We start from the raw sequence: 25,040 nt of genomic DNA, 5'->3' as shown, positions 1-25,040 counted from the left end.
ATACTAATTATTTTACCAACATTGCTTAATAAGCTGATATTTATATATATATATACATACATACATATACACATTTTTCAATTGATGTTGATTCAGTTTTAAAATGTTTGCAAAAGTTGATTTCACAAGATTAAGATTATAGCATTACCTTGTTATTTGACTATGCTATTGATTACCCCTTATTCTTTTTTATGTCGAGCAGGGCACATCACAAAACTGCTAATTAGCAATAATCTGTTTGTCAATAATTCACAAGAGTGCAGAATTTAGATAAGGAGAAGTTCAGGTTTGAAATACATTATCACAGCTCTTTTTGCCCATTTAGGGTATTTGGTTGTATAACCTTCATGATTCTGTATTATGAAGAAAAAAAAATAGCTTCGATAAAAATGCAATTAAAGGTCATTTTCAATTTTGTACAATGTCTGCATGTTTGAAAATCTAATCTTTAAAATGACAAAAAAAGTTAATAATTTGAAATTTCACTTCTTTTTAGTTCTTGTTCAAAGGTAAAACAGTTCAATTGTGTGCACTGAAACATTCAAAATGGTTTATAATGGTAATTAAACAGCAGAGGAGAGCATTTTTTATTCCACAGATTTTATTAAAACAAGTGTCATCAGGATTGTGAATTCAGAAGGTGACCACAAGACACCCCAACAATGTCATATGAATGAACTGAATAAAAGGTCCCATATCATTCATGCAGTGCACAGCTCAGATCAATACCACGGTGCAATTAACCTGACAGGCGCGGTGGAATCCATTCCGTGTTTTCCACCTCACTTACTGTGCTAACTGAGATATTCAATTAAAGATTCCTCTTCCCTCTCTGAAGCGGCTCTCCAGGGCAGATCTTCCGAGCGACCCGCCCTATGTTAGAAATAGGAAAATCCAATAATAACAACACAAGAAAAAAAAAAATAATGAAAAAATGAGGCAACTTTTATCACGCATGCTCCCTTGTCATCCACCTTATACACAACATTTCTTCTAAGTTGGAAAGTCGCGGAAAAGCCAGGAAGTAACGTTACAGGTAAGACTTTTGTTTTTGGATGAGCTACACCTCACTAGTCAAATGTAACAATTAGTTTATGACTCCAGTGAGTTTGATATGATCGGGTATTTGTGATGGAATAGATCGATTGTGTAATTCCGTTATTGCGTTTATAAAGCTTCTGTTTTGAATAGAACGCGTCACTTAGTGCAGAACGTGAGAACTGAAACTCTGCGCCCCTACAATCACACACTGTACATGCGGGACAGTCGCGGACCGGTTCTGGGAAACCGCTGGCTGTTTTCTATACGTTAGTCTAAAAGTAGTTACCAACTTTTTAATCGCCTCCGATAACTCGTGACTTGCCTGTCCTTACCTGTCCGCTCGATCTACAGTTATTAAAACAATGAGATATGTAGCCTATCTCTCGTGTCTCTGACACATACTGTAATATAAAGATGTGTAGCCTACAGTACAAGTCGTGCTTTTTTTCTTCTTCTTTGATGCCGTTCTAGGTAATGTAAATATATAAGACGAAAGAGAGTTTGACATCGGAAGTTTTATGAAAGCTTTAAATACCCACAACGTGATCGGGCATCTAACAGGTGTAAGCCACGCGAGTGCAAAGTGAAAGCATGGTGAATCAAGTATGTAACTTAGGTAGTGTGCTTTTGTGTATATATATAGGATTTCTGTCTGTAATTTAGTATTTTTTCGTGACACCTGACTTTTTTGTGATATATTTGGGTTATGTAAATCTGCAATAAAGTGATAAATAATGCCAGTATTTTATGACAGGGTTTATAGTCCATTTAGTTTTGTTGATAGTACTGTACAAACTGTTGTTATGTTTACCTCCATAAACGAACCCAACTTTTTAATTTAGTGCACTCTAACTTGTAGGTAGTTGGTGAAACTTTTGATTAATCTGGTAAGAAACAGAAATTTACTTAAATAATTAAATAATAATAAAAAAATCTTAATTGATTGCATTTGCATCACGAAACGACACGTTTGGAAGCTTGTCATATCATCACTGTATATTTACAGTGAAATCTAGTCACCATTGCTGCCAATTCTTTTCGTAAATTTCGTATATATATATATATTGGCACAATATTATAATGCTCTCAATCATAAATGAATTGTTAGATATTAGTTTTATTCTGAGCAATAGCATATGTTCCATTGCATCTTATGAAGTCAATAGGTCAATAGAGGACAGCAGTAAGGTAAAAGGTAACTTGCTTTCTGTTTCAACTGTTTAGTCAGTTTGTCTTTGACAAAATGAACTTCTTATAACACTACACTGTTCATGTTACACGTATTGCTTTAATTACTAGCAATAAAAATAGCTAGTATGTACACTAAAAAATGATTGCTGTGATTATCACAACTTAAAATTCAACATTAGAATAAGAAATAATGTGTTGTTTCAACTTAAAAAGGTACGTAGTTAACTTTAGTTCAGTTAAGTTGAATATTTAAGTCATCTCAACAAATTTTAAGTTGTTATAACTAATTGCAGCAACATTTTTTACAGTGATCTCCACAAAATAATTGTGCATTAAGTACATAATTGGGATTACTCAGCTTTTTAAATACACAGTTTCATGAAGACTAATGTAATGTGTGATCATTATTATACAATATTTCATAACATTTCCTCCTTTTGCCACCCTTTCTTTTGGATTAATGACTAATAAAAAAGTATTTACTACAGCTTGTATTTTCTAACTATTTGAGTGGTATTAGTTTACGAGGTGTATTTCCTTTCATTATGTGTGTTTGTGTTGTGTCTGAAAGCAATAGCATGTAAAAAGATCACTGCCACTTTAAACCCCAGAGTTCGCGTATTCTCGCTGGATCTTTCTGCTTTGCTAATTATTGTGTTGTTTTCTGAGCAAATATGTCATATCCATGGCGACCAGGCAGGTTTATTGTCTTTCTCATGCAATGGTTCACATAAGTAATTAATTACTCTCTTTTCTCTCTCCCTGTCTCCAGTAAGCCAATCAGTTGAGGGGAAACATCTCGTGTTTAAAATGCCTGTGATATCCAAGAGAAGGTAAACAGAAACCTTGATGTTTAGAATGTAAGTGTTTGTGTGCCCTGAGCGTTTCGTGTGTGATGTGTGACCACTGTCTGTGGTGTGCGTCTGCAAATCATACATTATGGTTTTGATCGTTATGCAAAATTATACATATTTAATAAGTAATTATGTGTGAGGACAGCCTTTTTGTGTGTCAAATGACAAGCCTTTGTGTCTAATCAATAGAATAATGAATGAATTCAGCATATTATAAAAAGCCTTAAAAGTCAAATTATTAAAGCTTTTTGAAATCCATTAAATACATTCGAAAGCTTCACAGGTTGCTTGTAATTGGTTATTAATGTGGGCGTTATTAGGGACGAGCTTTGTTTGGGGCCCCGTCCCACAGTGTTGATCTGTAACATGTCTGTGGAATGTGGTGGCATGTGGCTCGTGCCCGGAGACGCACTTCCATCTGGACAGCCATCCAGCTCGAACTGTCAGAGCGGTTTTACAGGTGTTGATCAGTCTCAGCGTCCATCTGCCTTGAATATTCCCTTCCTTACCTCTCCATCTCTGCTATTCGTACTTTAAGATGTTGCGTGCTGAAAGTTGATAAATGGTGGTTCTAACAGTAACACTAAATGCTTTCTATAGTAAAGTAGTGGTGAAAACCTTTTCATGTCATTTTTGAGATGTTTCTTTAACTTGCTTCAGTCAAAATCAAGCAGGTTTCGCTGATTTACTGCAAGTGTCAAGGAGCCGGTGCTACCCAAGACCTGCTTTCTTTGTGCCTCTGACCTTGGCTTTGAACCCGTATAACCCTTGTGTTCAAATGTACATTCATGATTCTGCGCTATGCTTGACAGCTCACGAGATGTAATGCAATTGCTTTTTTTACACCACCACTTTGTAAATTGCTCGCTGTAATGATTTGGTATCTGTATTCACACTATTGTGAACCCTTGTAAAATCTTCCGTTCTCAACACGCAGGCGTGCATAGGCCACATGTTTGTTTAATAGTCATTATTATTTTTGTTTTAGTGCACTGGAAATGTCCTCTTTGCATGCTTGATCAACCAGTGGGGAAATCTAATATAATTGAGGTTCAAGGTGAATTGCATCCTGAGCATTTCCCCTTGACAGAAAGAGCATGCATATACTTGAGCAAAAATAAACAAATCACACTGACATCAGTAATATAGGCTTGATTTTGAAGGCATGGAATAAGTATCGATTTAAGCCTTCACTTCATAGATGAAAATGGCCTTTTTGGTAATTTGTCCTGGGTCCTTTCAATGCTGGAGGAGGCGAGCAAGAGAAACGGTTTGGGGGTGGGGGGTGAGTAAGTGAGAGAGAGAGAGAGAGAGAGAGAGCTAACAAGACAGAGAAAGGGACATACTGCCCCTTTCCGAGCTCATTATCATTCTTAATAAGTCTTAAGGAAAGAAGGAGCAGTGAGTGTAAATGCAAGGTAATCCTAACACTGGCCAAGGTTACTGGGGACAAAGGCACATGCACACCCCTCCCTGCTGGTTGCACTGGGACACAGAATGAGCCGAACCCCCAGCAGCAGTTACAGAACCCTGCTAGAAGTGCATGAACTGATGCTTTCTACGCTGTAAAAACGTTTTGTCTGCTAACTTGAGCTTTAGGTGTTAACCATTAAAGGAACTGGTTATAAAAATATTTATTATAATATCATTTATTTATATTTTATGATATATATTTTATTATGTTATATTATTATACACTGTAAAAAATAATGATCAATAAGATTACATATTTTTACATTGTTTTAACTCATCAAAATAAGTTAAGCAATTTTCAACTTTTTATATAAGTTATACAAATTCAACTCATATTTTAAGTCAGATTAATGTCATTTAAGTTGAAATGACTTAAACATCCAAGTTGATTGTACTTAAAAATTTAAGGCAACAGCTTCTTTTTTTACAGTGTATTATATGATATTATATTATATTGATGTAACGTATGTGCAACAGAAATTTTTTGACAAATTTGTTTTTAATTTAAATTGAATTAAATTAACTTTAATAATATTGCAATCAGGGTCAGAACTAAATGGGGTCAAAAATACCAGAGAAAGTGACAAAAATGACACAGAAATTCCCTTTCATTTTAATATATACATCAAATTAATTGATTAAATTAAGGAATTTTATCTTAAATTATGGCAATTACACTTAGTTTTATTTGGTTAAAAATGGGCTTCATAAATGTAAAAAAAACCCAAAATATTTATATTATTTATGTAAATATTGCAACTTTATAAATAAGGTAATTTCTGACGCTGATATATGAGTGATTAATTATTGAAAAATCAATGAAATCATTCCAAATCTTTTGATTAAATGTTATTCAGATCATGTTGAATTAATGTTTTATTTCGCATAAGAGCAGTTTGTTAATGCTGCACTCCACGGTATTAAACCAGCACTTATGTTTGCAGTGTGTACTTGTTTGCTGTCAGGTATTTATTACAGTTCTGAGAGGATTAAATGATTGCATGGACAAAGCTGTGTTTAGCTTACTGGCGAGTTTAGTGCATCATCTGGCTGTCTTGTTTTGAATGCCCCTAGTTTGGAGATCTCCCTGATCTATTTGTAGGCCTATTTCATGCCCTCAGAATATTATACACATCATGCAGTGCATAAATATCATAATGAATAGCAGTATAAAAGCAGGTCTTGATTGACTGCGACGCTCAGTGTGAATATGCATGGGCTAAATGAACAAACACAACACAGTCAGATCTGTTAAGCAGAGCTGCTGGCCTTTGTCTGTTTCTTCAGCTTCCCTCTGTCACTTAAAGATGATTTACCCCCAAACAGATGTTTTGAGTCTCACCGTTTGTTCTGTTTCCTGCCCTTTCAAAGGTTATGAGTGAAATGCAAAGCCTCAGCAGCGGTGCCCTCGGCCCGTAATTGCCCGTGTTTGTGCCACTGTTATTTTCTGGCTCAGAGATGGAAAATGTTGAGAGAGCGGAGCGCTGAACCTCTGGGAGCGCCTCGGCTTTGCACTGGTTGGCGATACAGCATCGGTCCAGTCCTGTCGGAGCTTCGTTCCTGTTACAGAGCTCCCTGTAGTCTCAACCCCTCCCCATTCCTGGTTAGGGTTTGTATGGCAACCTGCTCTCATCGCCCCCTGGGGCATCCTGGGAGGCAGAGAGCCATCGCCATGGTGATCAGAGCACATAACCTCCGCAAAGCAGTCCATTGTGACTGGCGCGCGTTGAGGTGAGAGGAACAAAATGTCACAGCAACAGGTTTTTTTTCTTTTTGTTGTTTTTGCCTTTAATGCCCATAGGGGTTTGTTTAGCCTTTGATTCATCTGTGCTGGCGTCTGCTAAACGAGTTGTTTGTGATATCTGTTAATTGCCTCTTTTAAGTCATCCGTTTTGGTGCACGGTAGAAGGGAACGAGAGGAAGTGAAAACAAATGAAAACTGAGTTTGCATTCAACAATCCAGAGGGATGAGAGAAGCGTATTATCATGAGATGGTTATCAACCCGTTTGAATCATTTGTTTTTTGTACAACACTTCTTTTTATTGTAGGTGAAATGTTTTTTTTCAGGGGTTTTAGTTAAGTATGAATCTTATAAGTGAATTCCCAGCTCTCACAAGCCAAACTTAGAGTGAGATTCTAGCAAAACTACAGGTTGATTAATTTTACTTGAACTCCCCACTTTAATCTTCTTCTGAATGGATGTTGAAAAAAGTCTCTTTTTTTGTTGTTGCACTGAGCATATGAGATCAGTTGTTCTCCACTAGAGGCAGCAAGAACAAATTAAATCCTGCTGTAGGCTGATGCTGAGAGCCCCTCGCAGAACACTAAAGTCTTTCAATTACTGGAGAGTAAAAGCTCAAACTTATTTTGTAAAACCTAAAGTACCACTGAGATTTACCTCAAGCTGAACCGATCTAAGACTTATGCAAAGCGCAGCATAAATCTGTTCTTATTTAAAGGGATAGTATGCCAAAAAAATGAAACTTGACATCATTTATTGTTATTATTTAGCCTACATGTAATTAAGTTTGGAACCATGTGAGGGTGAGTAGATGATGACAGAAGTTTCATTTTGGGGTTTACTATCCATTCGCTTTGATACTGGTATCATACTGGAGGTCATGGCTGACTTTGTTTAACCAAGGAAATATATTTCTGTGTAGTATAAAAAAACAACAACAAAAAAACATGTATTTAAAAATGTATGTGTTTTAGCACCAAAGATGTTGGAAAGGTTTTTTTTTTTTTTTTTTTGGTAAGAAAGACTGGGTTCAAATGGAAATGCAACATTTTGTTTTCCCTAAAAAACATGAGGGTGAGTAAATTATGACAGGTACTAATAATGGTAGAAGTAGTAATAAAAAATAATAATAGTTACACTTTATTTTACAGTATGTGTACTTACAGTTAAAGTTACCCAAGAAAGTACTGGTAATATAAGGATGTAGGGATAGGTTCAGGGTTTATATATATATATATATATATATATATATATATATATATATATATATATATATATATATGTTATTGCACTGAAAATCAACTTGACTGGAAATATGAGGGGCACGTGCTCTAAGAGCTTCTGCACTCTTGTTAAAGAAGATGTTTCTTCATCTTCCTCTGTGGTGTTGTTTATCATTTGCTGTTGGGGCTTTTAGTTTATGTTAATTGATGCACGTGCAGTAGCAGACATACGGTGCGCTGTGACAGGCGGGGCGGGAAGGCCGTGGCCGAGGGACAGGTCAGAAAAAGGGGCTGCAATCAGCGCGTCTGAGCGGGAGGAAGGCGCCTGTTTCTCCTCTTGTAACCTCGAGGAGGATGTGGGTTGCATTCGGTGACAGGTTCAGTGTTGAGTCTGGCCTCTGGGGTGGGAAAGGGACTGCTGCTCTCCTGAGGTGCGGAGGGGCTCAAAAGTCTACCACACCTCTGACTTGTGCTGCACTGAGCCAAAGACTTAGCCTTACTCTGTTCTTCTCCTGTTGCATTTGTTGCCATTTATCTTGAACACTAAATAAAATTTAATTGAACTTCTTTCTATTGTGGACAGTGGTTTCATACACTAGAAGTGGGTTTTCTTAACATTAAACTAAACTGCAAACTCTAATCTATCGAATCTCTTGCAGTTAATTACTAATTTTGGCATTAGCTCACATTAGCATGCTCAAGCTTAAAACCACTATCTGAAGTGTACTGTATAGTGGTGTTTGTTTTTTAAAGTCACAATGTATCGACAGATCTTTTATATTGTGATGTACATATGAGTGAACATTTCCGTTACTTGAAATAAAATCTAATGTCTTAAAGGTACAATATGTAACTTTTAGCCTTCTAGCAGTTAAAAAACAAAACTGCATGCATTTTGCGGAAGATCATTGTTTTGGTTGGGCTTCGGCTCTGCGTTAGCCTGGTTAAAACCAGACCATTCTCAGTAGTAACTGAGTTATGGTCTGGCAAAGCTCCTTTAATAACTCATTTCCAAAGGGGCGTCACCAACGGACGTCGCTCAAATGCCTCTGGGCGCAGTTGGATAGACCTAAAACTCCTAAAACCAATCAGAGCGATCAGCATCGTGTAAAGCCATATGCGGTGTCCCAAAGTTACACTACGCCATAAAAGTATGTACTCTTTTTGTGAAGAAAATGTATTTACTTTTGAATGTGTAGCAAAAAAGTAGGCAAGCTTTGGGACATACTACTTCGTCATCTTTATCCGACGGATCTGTCGCGTGCATCCTGTCACGTAAACTGCCCTGTCAATCATCTTGTCACAGTTAAAATCCTCTATTAAATCTAATTTAATTTCCTACCGTTTCGGAGAGAAATGTAGTAGCATGTTCATCTGCCAGTGGGTCTTTCATGGAGACTGTCCTCATGTGTTTGCAATTTGAATATAATGCATTTAAAAGTTGGTGCGCTTCACCAACAGAGTGGACGTCGCTCAAATGCCTCTGGGCGCAATTGGATAGGCTAGACCTAAAACTAATCAGAGCGATCGTCATCTTGTAAAGCCCGCCTCAACGTTTCTGATTGGTGCCGCGATTTCGAGGCCATGGAAATGGGCTTGAATGAGCTCTTTGCCAGACTACTTGCAGAGCAAATCTAAATTTGCCGGAAGTTGTCTGGGTTTTCCCAGGCTAGCTCTGCGTGTCTGTGCGGATGAATATAAACCTTCATAGTAGATAATGCTTCACAATGAACTCTGTTAGAGCTATATGGCAATTTATCTGTTCGATAATATAATAAAAACAACATCTCCTCATTGCATTTACAACATTTCAAATCCCTCAGTTCTCGCCACCTCCGAAAAGCCAAGCCAATGTTGATTCTAGTTTTATCACAAGCTCTGTTGTGTTCTCTTTTATGCCAGCAGACTCTCCTTTGTTTCCTTTGTCCTTGTTTTTAATTTTAAACGGGTGATTCCCCAAACTTTCTTGCTTGTTGTGACAACTAACCTATGGCACTCCCACACCATACACGCGTCATAGTAGCCGGAGTAACTTTTCTCTATTTACGGATATGAGGAGACGCGCAGGGGCGCATGGGCCATCGGCTCATATGGTGAGACGTACACGTGTACTCAATTTCCCGTAAAAACTATCCCGCTAGGTCTAAAATATAAATACTTATAATAGGCTTACCATAGTGAATGATGGTGTATTGATGTACTGAATTTAAATAAATAATAATCAAAAACAATAATTAAATAATACATTCATTTAAATATTATTATATTAAAATATATATTAAACTATTATTAATTAAATATATTAAAACAGCTATACATTTTAAGTGTATTTCTTCACTTCAGTTTTTTTTTTGTCTTTCTCTTTCTTTTCATATTTTTGCTTTAAAGACGCAATGATTTTAAAGCTTCTTCTTTCTCAAAAGAGAAAGTGTAGTGTCAGCACTGACGCCTCTGTTTTTACTCTCACCTTCAGCAATTGGATACTTGGCCTCCTATGTTACGGAACAACCTTATTGACCGCTTATTTGTCCGCTCCTTTTTCTTCCTTGACATATACCTCCGCGGTTGCCGTCTCAATCAGCTTTTGTGGTAATTCCACTTCAGAATTCCACTTGGCTGTCTGAGTAAATAATTTTTTTAGCATTTATTAGTACTCTGTGTTGCCAGAAGGAATTCCTCCCTTCTCCTGTAGCCACTCCAGTAATTAGCAAATTGATTAGGAGAACTTCAGCACACCTCCTTGGTTCTTATCTCCTCATTCTAGGACAGTATTGCAGTGCCATGGGACGGTGTAAATATTTTAAGGGGAAACCCTCAGCGAATCTCATTAATGGCTGTGGGGCTCTGCAGCTGTCTCCTGTTGAAGATCCTAGCCAATTTTCTAAACTGTGATTAAAGAAAAGTTTTGTATTATTTAAACATGCTGCGTCCTGTGGGTTTTTGCGGTGCCACCGAGGTCCTCCCTAAGCATTTACGTGTGTTTGTGTTTTTTCTCTACTTTCTCTTCTCCCGCTCCCTTTAGATCGATTACTTTTGATTCAAAGGAGCAAAGGAGCTTTGAAAGTTGTGGTCATTCTGGGATGCATTTTGCAAAATGTGACAAAGACCTCTCTTTTATGTACGAATCCTAATTAAATTTTTACCCCATCCCTACGCTGCAGACGCAAAGACTTGGTAGCAATTTGGCAGCTAATCACATTGAATTTTAAATGGGACTGTTTAAAGATGGCTTTAGATGCTCTCAGGATGGCACACTAGTGCAAATTATGTCAGAATAGCATGCTGTTTGGAGAGAGAAACAATAAAGTGAAATCCACATCACAATTGTCTTATGCATTTACGTCAACAGACGTCTTACACTATTTGCTTTTCTCATTTAATTATTTGAAAGGAACAGGTAAACAATCAGCTGTTTTTTTAGTAAATGGAGACAGGAAAACCGCAATTCTTTTAATTATTCTGCCTGTTACGTTATTCCGTCTTGTCCTTACAATTTATGTAATTGAGGGAAAATGCACAATCTAACAAACAGTAAGGCTGCTTGATTGGTAAAAGGATTTGGCACCGTAGAAACGATTCATCACTTCTAATTTGTGAGTAAAGCCTTGGTGAAATGGCAAACTCTTGTGGAAAAGCTTGTCAACAAATGTGTTTGTGCATAAAAAAAAAAATCTACGAAGAAGCTGTCCTCACACATTTAGTTTACATCATTAAGTTCCTTGTAGCCAATCATATTGCCCATTCACCCAGCATTCCAGAACATATTAGTGACATCTCGTTAGCAGAAAAAAGATATCTGAGGGAAAAATTACCAAGCAGGCTTCAATTGTTTTTTTCTTTTTTTTTTTCTTTTCAAGTGGAATGACTGGAAAGAGCAATTCTCATGAAATGTGATATTTGTGCCGGTCTTTCGGTCTATTACATTTTGTTCAAGAGAAGCTTTCTTCTTTAAAAAATGTTTGTCATTTGTCTTTCCTTATTTAACTTAGTTATTTAAGTAGTTACAACTGAATGAAAGCAAAGAGCATACAATGAAGCCTTTTATTTAGTACAATGAAGGTATTTTTTTCTAGTGTAATGCACTTTGTATGGAATAAAATGGATGGGTAGATTTGTTTGATTGATTTGTTTCCTAACAGTCATATTAATCTTGCATTGTTGATGTAAAAACTGTCCCGGAAACCCTTAACTGCATAACAGTAGTTTTTGTACGTTGTTGTGCTCCTTGTACATAAAGTTTGCATTAAACATGCTTAATAGTACATGATTATTCTCAGAAGAAATTCAAAGCTCAGGAGACTAAATGGCGTTCTCAGCTATGTTTTGTGTACTGTAAGTATCAGTTTTGTGCCAGACGTTAATATTCATTAGAATAAATAAAAATAGACATAAATGAGACAATAATTATTGTGGGCAGAATAATTTCAGATAATCTTGGAGGACTTTGATGAGAAATTAGTTCATACTGAAATCTCTGACTTTGGATTGCGGACTTCAGTGTCTTGGCAAATGCGAGTTCTCTTCTAAATCTCTTCTAAAACCCCTGAGGAAACGCATGAAAGATTACTATGGAGAAAATATAAGGAAGCAAGAAAACAATGAGAAACAATTGAGATATTAAAGAGATCTCATTTATCATTTTTCTTTTCCATGGGTTCAAAAATGTGACCTGTATAATATAGTTTTGAAAATGAGAATGACCGGGTATTTAAAGTTTCCATTTGAGCAATTGAGATTTCATTTTTGATAAAGAGATCTAATTTGTCATTATTCTTTGAAAAGTGAAAAGTTCAAAAAGTGAAAATGACCTAGGCTATATAATATATATTTGACAATGAGAAGGAGCTGGCAACTAAAGTAAACAATTGAGATTTTAAAGAGATCTAGATATTGTGGAAACTGATCAATTCGAGCCCTGTGATACACCTATGTGTAAAAGAGACTATAAACCAAGGCCTTGCAGTTAAAACTTTCTCATAGTGTCGGTAAGACATCACCTTAACAATGCCAGCTACTGTTTGACTCTGCTGTATGATCATTATGGGAAAATGTAAAAAAAAAACGAATGTACAAACACATTTTTCGCTGTTTATTTTTACAACCACACCTCAGCATTCTGTACTATTGATCTAGGGTGGAGAAGAATATGGGTGGGGAAGTGAATTTTGCCAACATAATAGGCTCATCAACTAATATAAATGAACAAATAAAGTTAAAAAAAATAGTTTTGTTGATTTCCTGTTGATTGTTGGCTTTAGAATGATCCATTAGCTTCACGCTACAGAAGACGTGTGCGAGTTTTATTGGGGTTTAAACATCAGAAGCAGCCTCTGCTGTCAGTCTCTTCTAAATCCACATTCCAAACACTCCATGGGTCATCTTGCTCTTTAGCTGATCTATTTTGGGTCTTGTGATAGTGCTATACTGTATGGACACAGACAGGAAAGACACGTGTTTGGTCGTGCTCGAAAATGTGTAGTTCAGTTTCAGCCGGCTGCACCTCCCACTATCCCTGAGAATTCATTGGCTGCTTCTGGACTCGATATCAGTGGCATAGCTCGCCTTTATTTGTAGTCGTTTTTTCTAACCTCATAGTTGAAAAAATATGTTTTGAGCAGCAGTAGCAACAACTGAACCACATGACATCGATTCGCAAATATTGTTTCAAGGCTTATAGTGCAATGTAAATTAATGAATTGATCAAGATGATGACTGATCGTACCAGAGTGATAACGTAAAGACACACCTCATGGTAAACATCCTGTCAACCAGAGCTCTCAGACTCAAGTTCAGATCCTCACGGCATGTTGTTTGTTCACATCACAGCAGTTTAACTGTGGTGATACTAACACACAATGGTTGTTATTTGAGTATTAAGCCAATTTGCATCAACTTGAGTAGTTCTCACAAAAAAGTCAGTTTATTCAGTCTTATGTAATTCCAAACCCGTATGACTTTCTATTTTGTGCGGAACACAAAAAAAAGATTTTTTTTTTTTGGAATGTCCAAGCTGCTCTTTTTCATACAGTGAAAGTGAATGGTGACCAAAGATTTTGACAAAAGTATTTCTCTTACATAACTGATCATATATTGTCATAAGATTTAGAATTCTGACAGCCCTGGTCACCATCCACTTTCATTTTATGGAGGATAGCAGCGTGAACTTTTGTCAGCATGTCTCCCTTTTGTGTTCCAAAGATGCAAGAATGACATAGATGTTTGGAATGACGTGAGAGTGAGTAAATTATGACAGAATGTCATTTTTGGGTAAACTTTTCCTTTAAGTACAGTAACTCATCTTAAATGAGTTTTGCATTTCAAAAGAAAACTTCCTTCTGGTCATGCAAATCGTTATTCGCCCTTTAAAACAATACAAAAGAATTGTTTAAAAGGCGGTAGACTTTATCGTTTTTAATAAAAAACCCTGACTTGGTGAAAGTTTAATTAATAAGGGGCTTAAATCTGTTGGAAGAGGAGGGAATAGGGTCTTTAAGGGGTACTTATTTTTCCATCTGGGCTATCCTCCAAAAAAACTAGTCAATTAGTCTCTTAAGCTGCAGAGACAAAAACGTTATTAGTTCTAGCAAAAAGAATAATGGGTTTAGAAGGTTTTGCTTGAGAGGCAGGCAAAACCCCAAGCTGAATCCTTAGTATTCAGATTTTTTCATTTTCACATAATCGTGAAATACCAAGCAGATTATTATGTATGCGAGTGTGTTTTTTTCCCTCTCTAATAAAAGGCAGTTGGGAAGAAGGCCTGTCATGGTTAACAGACACAAAATAAAAGTTCCATAATGGGTGCTCAAGTAATCATTCAGTCGGATACCTTCGCAATATGTTGGCTTTGAAGTTTATGGATTTTTGCTTTGAGAAACAGAATAACTCCCCAAGTAACTCCTTAACTGCCACGCAGGATTGAATGCGGTTTGACCATTGTCTGTCAATGTTTGCGCAACCTTTTGTTTACTTTGTTGGTTAGCTGCCAGTCTATTTAAGGTTTGGGAATCCTTCTGAGATGGGATATTATTGAAGTGTAATTCCAAAATAATTGTCTTCCCTGCACGATAGCTGCATAAATCAACCACACCCTTGCATGCTTTTTCAGGATATTTGCCCTCTCTCCATCAGCTGCCCCCAATGTCAGGCACCAGGTAATCCTGTTGGCACGGTTCCTCACCTGCAAAGTCTGGAGGGCTGGGGGCTGGGTGCTTTTTATATTCTATACCCGATTTGAGGTCTTTACCATGATGTATTTCAGCAGATTTTTTTTGCAAATAGCGTCAGCCTAGGGCCTCTCTGGGAATTAAATACGTTTAACCTTCAGCTTGGCCGTGGGAGCCTTAAATGATAAAAAGGTAACCGGAGATCAGTGCTCGGAGATGGCAACCACCTTGCCTTTGAGACACTTGAGTGATATTTCTCTTGCCTGGGGTGACGGTATAGATTAGAGAAGGATTGCGTAACAGAGTCAGCGTCTTTGGTGCCCAAAGTGTGTCCAGCTTCCGCACCATGGGCTTTGATTTTCTCTCAGGAGCACACAGAGAGGCGATTGGCTACATAGGATCATCAAAGAAATTAATTGTTTCCCCTCGATGGTAAGAAGGTGCTACTCTCCCAAATCGAGTGCCTGCACTTGGTTATTACACTTTAATGGCTTGCTCGCCAAACTAACCATATATTACTGCGTGTGCAGACTCAGATCAGAGAAGATGAATAGGCTATTAATTAGAGTTGCGCAGAGAGGGCACAGGGGAGAGACTACTCATAGCCCTGCAATCAGTGTCAACGGGGCCCTTCTCTCTACACACTAGCCAGGCCATCGCCAGGTCAAACGACTTGATATCAGACTCTCCCCGCGCAAGCCAACAAGGCCAGACAGGCAGAGCGTCATGGATGGGGACGGTACGCCAGGTAGCTTTAAATCGATAATGGAGCTCTAAAGCTGGCCAAGCTTAGTCAACAGCATTCCCTGACTTTAAGGCTGAAAATGATGCATTAAATATTTGACAAGATTTGCAGCAGAAACGATTGTTTGGCTCGCGCGTCTCAGAATTAGCTTTTTATAGCAATTAATTAAAAGACTCCGTAGGAGACGTTCCATCTTGCACTCGTAGTCACTGGACAAATAACTCAGGGAGGAGGATATATGTCCCTTTATTAGCTGACATGATCTCGGCAGCATCTGTAGCGGGACGCTGTCTGCTCGCGAGCGACTTTGCGGAGAAGTTGCACACCATCATTCACACTGAGTGTTGTCTTTATGGCTTGTTTTGTTAAAATCCTGTTTTTTTTTTTTATTCAAGGTGTCAGAGTTATGGCCTGTCTATGCAAATGAGGCAGTTTTGACAGTTTGTTATTCATGTCATCGCCTTTTTAAACACTTAAGGGACGTAAATTTGCAGTTGACAGGCTGCTCTGAAATTGCCACTAAATATTATTAAATATTTTAACAAGTTCCTTGTAAATATGTCTTAAATGTTTGAACGATGGGCAGCAAGAAAAATGGCCTTGCATCAACTTATTAGAGGCAATAAAGCAGATGTGATTTATGGCAATAGTGGAGCAACTTAGGACACTCATTTTTTCCCCCCGTTGCGCTTATCCTCTTTTCCTCGTTTGTCCTGATGCGCTCAGTAAACAGCTAAGCATTGTTTAAAACCCAGTGATTTTTATAAGTCATGGGACATTGGGGTGGGAGATGAGAGGGGCAGCCCATCAGTAAGACAATCACACTGATGGCGTGCCGAACACACTTTTAACATCTTTTGAAGTGCCTTTTATCGTTTACTGTGAAATGCTTTAAATTTTGTGGTGCTGTCCAACATGAATGATGAGAGTTGTTGAAGACGCCATTGTATGTTTACGTGTTTGTTATGACTGTGAGTGTTCTGTTATGATTACCAGTATGAAATCACTTTAATATAATGGAGTGCTGCCTGAGATTAGAGGGATGTGGTTTAGTTATATGTCCTCTGTAACAAAACTTTAAGTCTTGCCATGGAATTTTCATGGCTTTCTCATCAACATGTCTACTTCTGAACTATGTGATTTTGGGACAAGATTAGTTGCTGTAGTAGTTAATGTTTACTGTGGTTCTCTTCAGATGTTTGTCACAAATAGCAGTCAAATAAATCAGAGGTAGTCCGTTCTGGCTGAGAAAAGTCAGTACGAGCTAATATTGTATTACAATTATTACAGATACAGATATTGAGGACAGGTATAAATGTATTTATCATAATCATTATTTGTTAATTTGTAGAGAATGTGTACAGCAAAAATAGGTGTACTTTGAAAGATTATTATCTAAATATTTTTGTGTAAACCGCAACACATTTTTTATCAGGATTCTTTGATGAATAGAAAGTTCAAAAGAACAGGATTTATTTCAAATAGAAATCTTTTGTAACATTATTAATGTCTTTACTGTCACTTTTGATCAATCTAATACTACAGTACATCCTTGCTGCATAAATAACATTTCTTTAAAAAATAAAAAAACGTATTGATCTCGAACTTTTGAATGGTGTGTACAGTAAATATATATATATTTGTCTGGCACCTCATGGCTTGGAATCCCTCTCCTCTCCTGGACCTGCGAGGACACCAGTGTGCGTGCATGGGGAAAACAGACCGGTCTCTTGAGGAGAGGTGTGCTCGGCATTTAACAGCGACTGTGACGAGGCTCCATTCAATTCAGGTGCCGCCAGTCCTGGTTGTTACAGCGCCCCTCCTCTCTCTCACATCCACTCCAGTCGGGAACCTGACAAAGGGCAGCGATTTAAGTGATGCCGTGGTGATGATAATAAGGGGGAGGCAGCCGATCTGTCACGATACATATACATTGTTTATAAGTGTTTTAATTAAATCATTTATTGTTTAATAATAAAAGCCAGCAATATTTTACTGGGAAAATAATCAACACATCATTTTGTAACGGTATGCAGCTTTGAAGTGAAGCTGGATATTGTTAGTTAGTTATTCTTTGAAATTTAACTTTTCTTGTCCACATGTTCAGTCAGGGCCTCCTTACCGCCGCAGCTCTGGGGCCTTTACTTAATCGTCACATCATGCCACTAATTTGTCTTATTAAAAAGTCCAAAAAGCTTCCAGATTCTTAAAATAGCTTAGATGATGACACAATAATGGAAGTGGGTGCATGGTTTGTGGTCATTACTAAACATTACAAGCTGGAAACTGGGAGAGGATAAATTGACTGGGTCTTGTGTCTGCTATAGTGCTTAAGTCACAGTCACATAGATTTGGTCCAGTGTTTTGTAGGAGAATGGTTTAAGTTTCCTTCTCTTTGAATTGAGTCCCACTTTAAAAACAACTTTGTGATTTACTGAAAATATACACTTGTTTTGATGGAACATGGTTTGATCATTCAGTGGGATTCGAAAGACGAAATTAAAACATTTATTTATATTTGAGAATATGAAATTCTGCGCTATTTCTGCACTCCATGGTTCAAAAAGTCAGATTTGCTCAATGAACAAATGTCTTTTAATACTAATATATATGCAAAATAGAAGCATTTTCACTAGTGGTCTCAGGCTTTTTGGCCCCACTGTATTTCATCAACATCTACATAATGTGACCATCCCTTTCCAGCAGAGATCATTTGTTTTGCCAATATTTTCCCATGTGACATTGATGTAAAGCCGATTCCATGGCATTAACAGTGGTTGTTTGACTGGTTGGTCCCATAGGGGGGCAGCTGTATTTCCTGTACTGACCCCCTCTATGTGCGCAGCTCTCCAGCGCTGTCCGGGCGCATCAGTCTTTCCACTTGCAGTGAGGTGACGGCTGCCTTGTCAGCAGAGCGCATCTTCTCACTCCAAGCCCTCTTCAAGTTTTTTGCCGGCTTGGCAGAATACGAGTGTTCCTCGTCTTCCTGACTGTAACCTTGCCACCAGCTTGTGTCCCTGCATGGTCTACACACTTGAACAGTGATGACTCAAGCCACACCAAGTGCACCTCGGGGGTAGACAATAAGAAATGAGGGGGGGGGGGGGGGAGGAGGATGGATTTAATGTTGGTTGAGGGTGGGCTTTGGGACACTGGACTGAAAGCTTGGGAAGCTCTCGCCTCGACTCATTTGATTAGCCTGTCTCTTGCACAGGAAGTGCTGAAAGGCGCTGGCGATTGTATCGGTACGTGCGCCGCTGTCCGTAGATCTAGAGACAGCTGCCGGCCCTTCCGTCCAAATGCCAAAGTGGTCTTCAATTCAGTTAGAGCAGCGCTGCCGTATCTCTCCACAAACTCCCCCTTAGGTCCTGATTAGCAGGGTTAAGCATGAGGCGCCTTGTGTTGGTATTTCTGTGATCGCTCGTGTGCTCCGCACATGAATTTTTAAAACCATTTATTTTCCTGACACCACCATATGGTGCTGCAACTTGTGTGTCTTCAGTTTCAGTTGCACTAGAAATATGGAGCCTTGATCATGTTTCAGATTCTCTGTTTTTACATCAAGCACTTTGTGGACTTTAACACTATCTTGACTGAAAACCTTGATTGCATTTGTTCTGAACAAAATAGTTTTATTTTAGTATTATTTATATATTTATTTATTTTGAGTGTCATTTTTTTAGATTAGTTTTAAATTATAGTAATTTTGAAATTGTCATTTGTAATTTTTTAATTAATTAATTAATTAATTAATGAATTTATTTCATATTATTATTTTAGTTTTGCATTTCTGTTATTTGCCAAGGCTAGATGTCTAATTTAAGTAGTTTAAGTTCAGGTTTTTCATCTAACTTTAATATATATATTTTGTATTTCAATGTTTTTATAACTTTTTAAAAAATATTTTCAATATGTTTTACTAAAATATGATTTTATTATGAATGTAATATTACTATTAATTTCCATGTGACCACTCATTGAATATTAATAATGTTAATATTCAATGCAACCGTAAATTGCAGTTAGGATAATTAAAAACTTGGTGGAAGAAAAATGTATTCTGTTTATCTAATAGTAATACATTTAGTTATTTATTAAACGTTTGTGTTTTTAATAGTTTTGCTGTTGCTGCCATTTTTAAATAAAGCTTTAAGCCACTCGAGGCTATGCGTTATTGTGTTTATACCACAGATACAGGCATCTAGAACACCCCTTACCTGTGGTAAAACCACTAATGCACGGATTCAAGCGGCTTATTGCTTTAATATAGAACACAAAAGAGCAACCACATATACATTTACAAAGAGCGACATAAATTTTGCACCTTTGGTTGAGTGAGTGCAGAAGATCTCTCTCGATGTGAATCCAATGGGAGGGGGACGAAGGCGAATGGCTCGAGAAGGCCCTGGAAAAATGGGGTCCTGATCTTCTCAGAAATGCCACAATAAATTTCAGCGCCTCCCTATGCACGGATGATTAAATGTGCTCCTAAACTGCCCTGATTTGTGGGGGCACCTTGCCGATTTTATTTGCCACTGTTAACATTTTCATTCCTGCATTATGCATGCCACTCCGGGACCAGGAAGTGCTACAAACAAATGGCCCGAGGGATGTGCATAAACAGGAGCTGCCTCCAGAGCAAAAACTGGCAGAGAGACGGAGAAACAGAGAAAACAAAACATCATTCTTTTTGTGCTCCGCAATCATACGTTACAGTACAGACCGCTGGCCGAGCTCCTCCAGGGCAGGGCTTTAGTGTTAAAGGGGGCACTGCTGTGATATTTTGGCTTGACAATCTATTTGAATATCAATGGTCACACTAAATGCCTGCATTCAATAATCAGACCTTAACCAATTATCTAATTTTACTGAATTACACATCCCACATTCATTTTTTCTCTCTGATACTTTTTTATTTTAGAGCACTGAAACTCAAAAACTCTTTGACTGAACTATTTAAGGTCATACACCATTCTGTTCTTGAGTCATTTCAGTGTTACTTTGCCCTTGCGTCTGATATCATTGTCCTGTTGAAATATGAACGTTCTCCCAAGCGTAAATTTTTTAGCAGACTGAAACGGCTTCTGTTGTATTTTGCAATATCCTTTGTTCTCAGTCATCTCAGTCTCTGCTGTAACTCCAGTACATTGCAGGTTTGTTTTTGGTGAGGTTATCTTGCATTATATTTGTGCATAAAAAAAACTTTAAAGTTTAGAAATCTCTCATTTTAAAAATCTTGGTCTCATCTAACCAGACCATTTTTGACTTCTCACGCTTTTTAAGGGCAAAGCTTTTTTTTTAGTTAGCTTCTGGTTTGATGTAACTTTCACATCCCAATAATTGAACTATCAATGCCAACTGGGACATTCAAGCACATGGATGTTGTTTTTGGACTCTTTTCTGGATGTGTGAGTATTTGGCACTTTATTTTTCAGGTATCTGTCTTTAAATTCAGAATATTTTTTTTTGTTAAGCATATAAGCAAGACCATGTATATTTTTCAGGCCAGTTTTTCATTTTAGTTTGAATACAAACAAGTTATTGAACATTAATGCTTGGTTCAGACTAGAGTATATTTTTGTTTATTGCAATAGCCACTGTGTCAGATTATGCGATTTTGACTCCTAAATTCTTGTCCTGTCGTGGACAAGAAACATGTCAGACTACACGCTTCTTCCTGACCAATCATTGCTTGCCATCTTTAACAATGTGCGTGATGTCATTGAGAAGGCGAAGCGGCGTGTTTTGTACAGGCTTTATTGTCATCAGAAAACCCCCAAAATAAGAAAGAATTCCACCTAGCAGCACTAATATCATGATCTCTCTTTCGTTTCGCCATGTTTGAAAGTTTTTTACGGAAGAGCTTCTGTGCTCTTATTGGTCAATGTCACCGATGTGTCGGAACCCGTCGTGGAGGATCGAAAAATAAAAACATGCTAGTCTTTCTGTTGGGACAACGTGAAGATTCCACTATGACACAGTATACGAGATAGAACGATCAAAACTTTTGTAAATATATGAGTAAATTCGGAGTAATTTGCGTGTAAAACAGACTTTCCTAAAAACTCTCCTTCGGATTCACAAACGCTTTGTAAACATCAGATTTGATGGTTAAACGTGTGAATGTTAATACATTCCAATAATTTGAAAATAGGGTGCACGTGCACGCTCATTCACAATTAGCATAATCCCCGCCTATGAATTACAACTACGCAAATTATGTCCAGCAACACTGTGGAATCTTCCTCCCTTCCCTTACATTGTGCATCAAAATATCTTCAGTTTGCCTTAAATGAACACAGAATATTCAAATGTTTTGTGCAATAACAAGTGTTAGGGAGCAGGTGTAAATTTCTTTCATACCAACAAAAATTTTGAAAATACAAACAGTTTCATGAATCTGAAAATTTACGTCAGAATGGCTTTGTGAACAATTTGCACAAAAAATTGTATGCTTGTGTTTTATGAATGAGGCCCATTGTCATTTACGAATCACCATGACACCCTACGTCAAACGGATTGTGCCAAAATCGGCCTGATATTGTGTAATCTGAACTCATGTTGGATACATTTACCTTTTGTGACCTTTGGTGGAGGAGATTGTCACTGTAACAAGTTCGTTGTTGTGGGAAGGAGGAGGCAGGAACCGGCGAACGTTCAACAACTTTAATACAATAAATGAAACAAATACAAAACGTAAGTAAAGACAGCAGCCCCTCATGGACGACTGCTGTCACATATAACAAAACAGAAACTTAAATCCAGGCCTGGTCCTCTCTTGATCTTCACTGTCGTCGCTCCTCCTTTTATGCTCCTCCGTGAGAGATACGAGACTGGTGCGTCGCACAGGTGTCGCTCATTAGCAATCACACAGTCACACTATATGGTGTAAGATGTCACAATAGAAACTGCCATTAAACAGCCTATTTTGCTTTTCAGTCAAAATTAAAAACTAAAATGATTATGAAATGCAAAACAATTCATGTTAATTCATTTCAATTTATTTATTTTGGCCTATAAATATTGCAATTATTGAAATGCATTTAAAACATGAGCCAACTTGCCCTGACTACTCTATTTTCTGACTTAAAAATTACATTAAATTACATGACATTTTGAGTTTAATGCATAACAAATATAAAAATAAATACTTAGCAATGCACTAAATTTCTGTGTAGCATATAAGAAAATAAATAAGTGAAAGTAGCAATATGAGGTGTGAATATATGTGAAAATATATGATTAGTTTGGATGAAATGGCCTAAACAGAGCCACAAGGACATTATGTCAGTTTTGCAATCATTTGTTTTTTATGATTTTACAGGCACAGTGCCCTTATAAATGTAGCGGATAATTAACTAGCATTTTCACAAGTACTGAAAACGTATTCTCTCTTTCACAATACGAACAGACATCTGTTTACTTACATTAAAAATTTTGTAATGCCACTTCTCTCACTGGTTGATGAGTCCTCCACTCGCTCTGAGGCAACACTGTGTGTGTGTGTGTGTGTTTGGGATGGGATTGACGTTTAGGAGAGCATGTCAGCTCTTTTAGCATCACAGAGCAGTCACTGGCTTGTCAGCTCTCCCTCCCTCATTGCATCCTGACAATGCAAATCTATGCAAATGACGTCTCACTGTTGGACAGTTCTCTGCAGGCCCGCGCTGCATGAATGGGTTACTCATTTTGAAAGAAAACTACTTCTAAATGGTGCTGATGATTTAAATGAAAGAACAGAATAAAGTACCATATTAGACGAATTGCTTCGTAATCTCTCAGGTACCTTTCCGAGGATATAAATTTGATAAATTTGCAGTTCGAAATTCAGGTGGGAACTCGCGGTTACACATAACGGACACAGTTACACAGAGGCACTCGTGCCGTCTACTGATACGATGAGAAGGGACTTTGGCACACCTTCCACAGTTCGTTTATCTCTTTGTGTTGAGAGAGCTCTCTTTTGGTTAACATAATGCGACTCTTGCACAGAGCGTTGAGACAGGCCTGATATTGTTTTTTTATGACTTGACCTTTGAGTTATTATTTTCCCCTTTGATGAAAAATTGTTGTCTCAGTCTCAACAAATGAGCTGATCGTTATTGTTCTGTGTGGATGCTGTCAAAATCAAGATTTTTTTTTGTAGCTTTGCAAGTACGAGACCATGCACAATGAAGGAAATAATTTGCAATGCAGTTGAATTAATTTACTTGATTTTTGTAGTTTTTTTTAAGTTTAATCAACAGAAAAAATCTGTTAAAAAAACTGACTACCCCAAAACTCTCCCAACTGAAACTGTCGTTTTAGCCTATATATTCTTTGTTTGTTTTGTTTCTTTAATGTTTGTATGTATATGTGTTTTGTATAGCCGTTTGTATGAACACCACCTGTTCTTGCTAATAATAATAAAAATGGTTTTAAATAGCTCAATATTATGCGATTCATTTCATGTTTTTTCAAGTCAAAACCAGCAAATGGTCAAACAATGCAGCTATATTAATAATTCATGTCCCAGTGCATGCTGGGAAGTGGTGAATGGCAAAACTTTTTCCAGAGTAGGCCTATTTGGTAAAAAAAAGTATTATTTTAGATCTTCTTGGTTTGCTGTGTAAATCATCATGCAATACTTTTGTCCCCTTAGAGTTGTTAAAACTTCAGAGTAGTTAAACAAAAAAACTACAATAATTAGATAAATAATTGCCAATTTTTCAGCATATTTTCTTTTTTGAATATTTTTTTACAGTGTAATATGAAAATTTGTGATTTGATTACTTTAGAGGAAAGTTCTGAGAAGGTCAACAGTAGTATGGAAGGTGTTTTGTTTTGTGGAAAATTAACTATAATTCTTAAAAAAAATATTTTTGAATGTTGTCAAATGGGAACTTGGGAGTTCTGTATGTCAATCATCCATATTTACTGGCAAAGTAGAGCTTTGGTCTGCTGATTTGTTTGATTTGAGCAAATGCACAATATGTCTTATAATTTGTGATAATCGCATGTGTAATTGTGTGTATTGCCACATGGAAAGAAAAGGGAAGCATATGGGATCTTGGCTGCATGTGGATGCTTTTTTTCCTGCTAAATGTGAGGTGAATGGCTTTGAGCCATGAATATATATTAGATATGAGAGATATTGGCATTTATGCTGATTTGGGATGAAACAAAAGGGTTTGTGGGATTCAATGTAGGTGGAATATTTTAAAGTGTAGAAGTCATAACCTTTCACTCTTCCTTCCTCTCACATATTAAATCACTGACTGTGGCAATGACGGAGCCGAAATGATGAAATATAGACTCACTGTTGTGGCTGTTGTTTTTCTAATGGTGCTCTCTGCATAGAAATTCTCACTCCTTCTGCTTGGCATGTTGATAAAGCATTTCTAGGAGAAGGCAGCAAATATTTAAGGTATCTGCGAGCGTGACATCTGTCTAACAGCCCCGGGGCCAGACCCAGCACACAACAAGGCAACAAATGCTGATCCCTGCCTTCTCTGCAGCAAAATAAAATATGGCTCAAGTTTTCATTAAGGTGCTATTGATTAGCTTTTCCTTGCAATGAGTTATGGGCGACATTAAATAAAAAGGAAAATATTTTTATGACTTTTCAC

At 37.4% G+C, this 25,040-nt stretch overlaps 1 protein-coding gene across 2 annotated transcripts in view; it reads left to right on the top strand.

The window, feature by feature from the left end:
* The first annotated feature begins 839 nt into the window (after positions 1-839).
* casz1 (castor zinc finger 1) overlaps positions 840-25,040 on the top strand; it is a 183,012-nt gene continuing 158,811 nt past the window's right edge. The window contains exons 1-2 of one of the 2 annotated variants that reach the window (XM_079849886.1): positions 840-1,036; positions 3,005-3,065. The gene's annotated coding sequence lies outside the window, so the exon portion shown is untranslated. The remainder of the gene's footprint in view (positions 1,037-3,004; positions 3,066-25,040) is intronic. The other variant, XM_079849888.1, reaches the window with a different exon arrangement.

Source organism: Squalius cephalus, assembly GCF_949319135.1.
Source record: "Squalius cephalus genome assembly, chromosome: 18".
NCBI classification, from domain to species: domain Eukaryota; kingdom Metazoa; phylum Chordata; class Actinopteri; order Cypriniformes; family Leuciscidae; genus Squalius; species Squalius cephalus.
The sequence above is the reverse complement of the archived record's forward strand: the minus strand, read 5'-3'. Positions and strand labels throughout refer to the sequence as shown.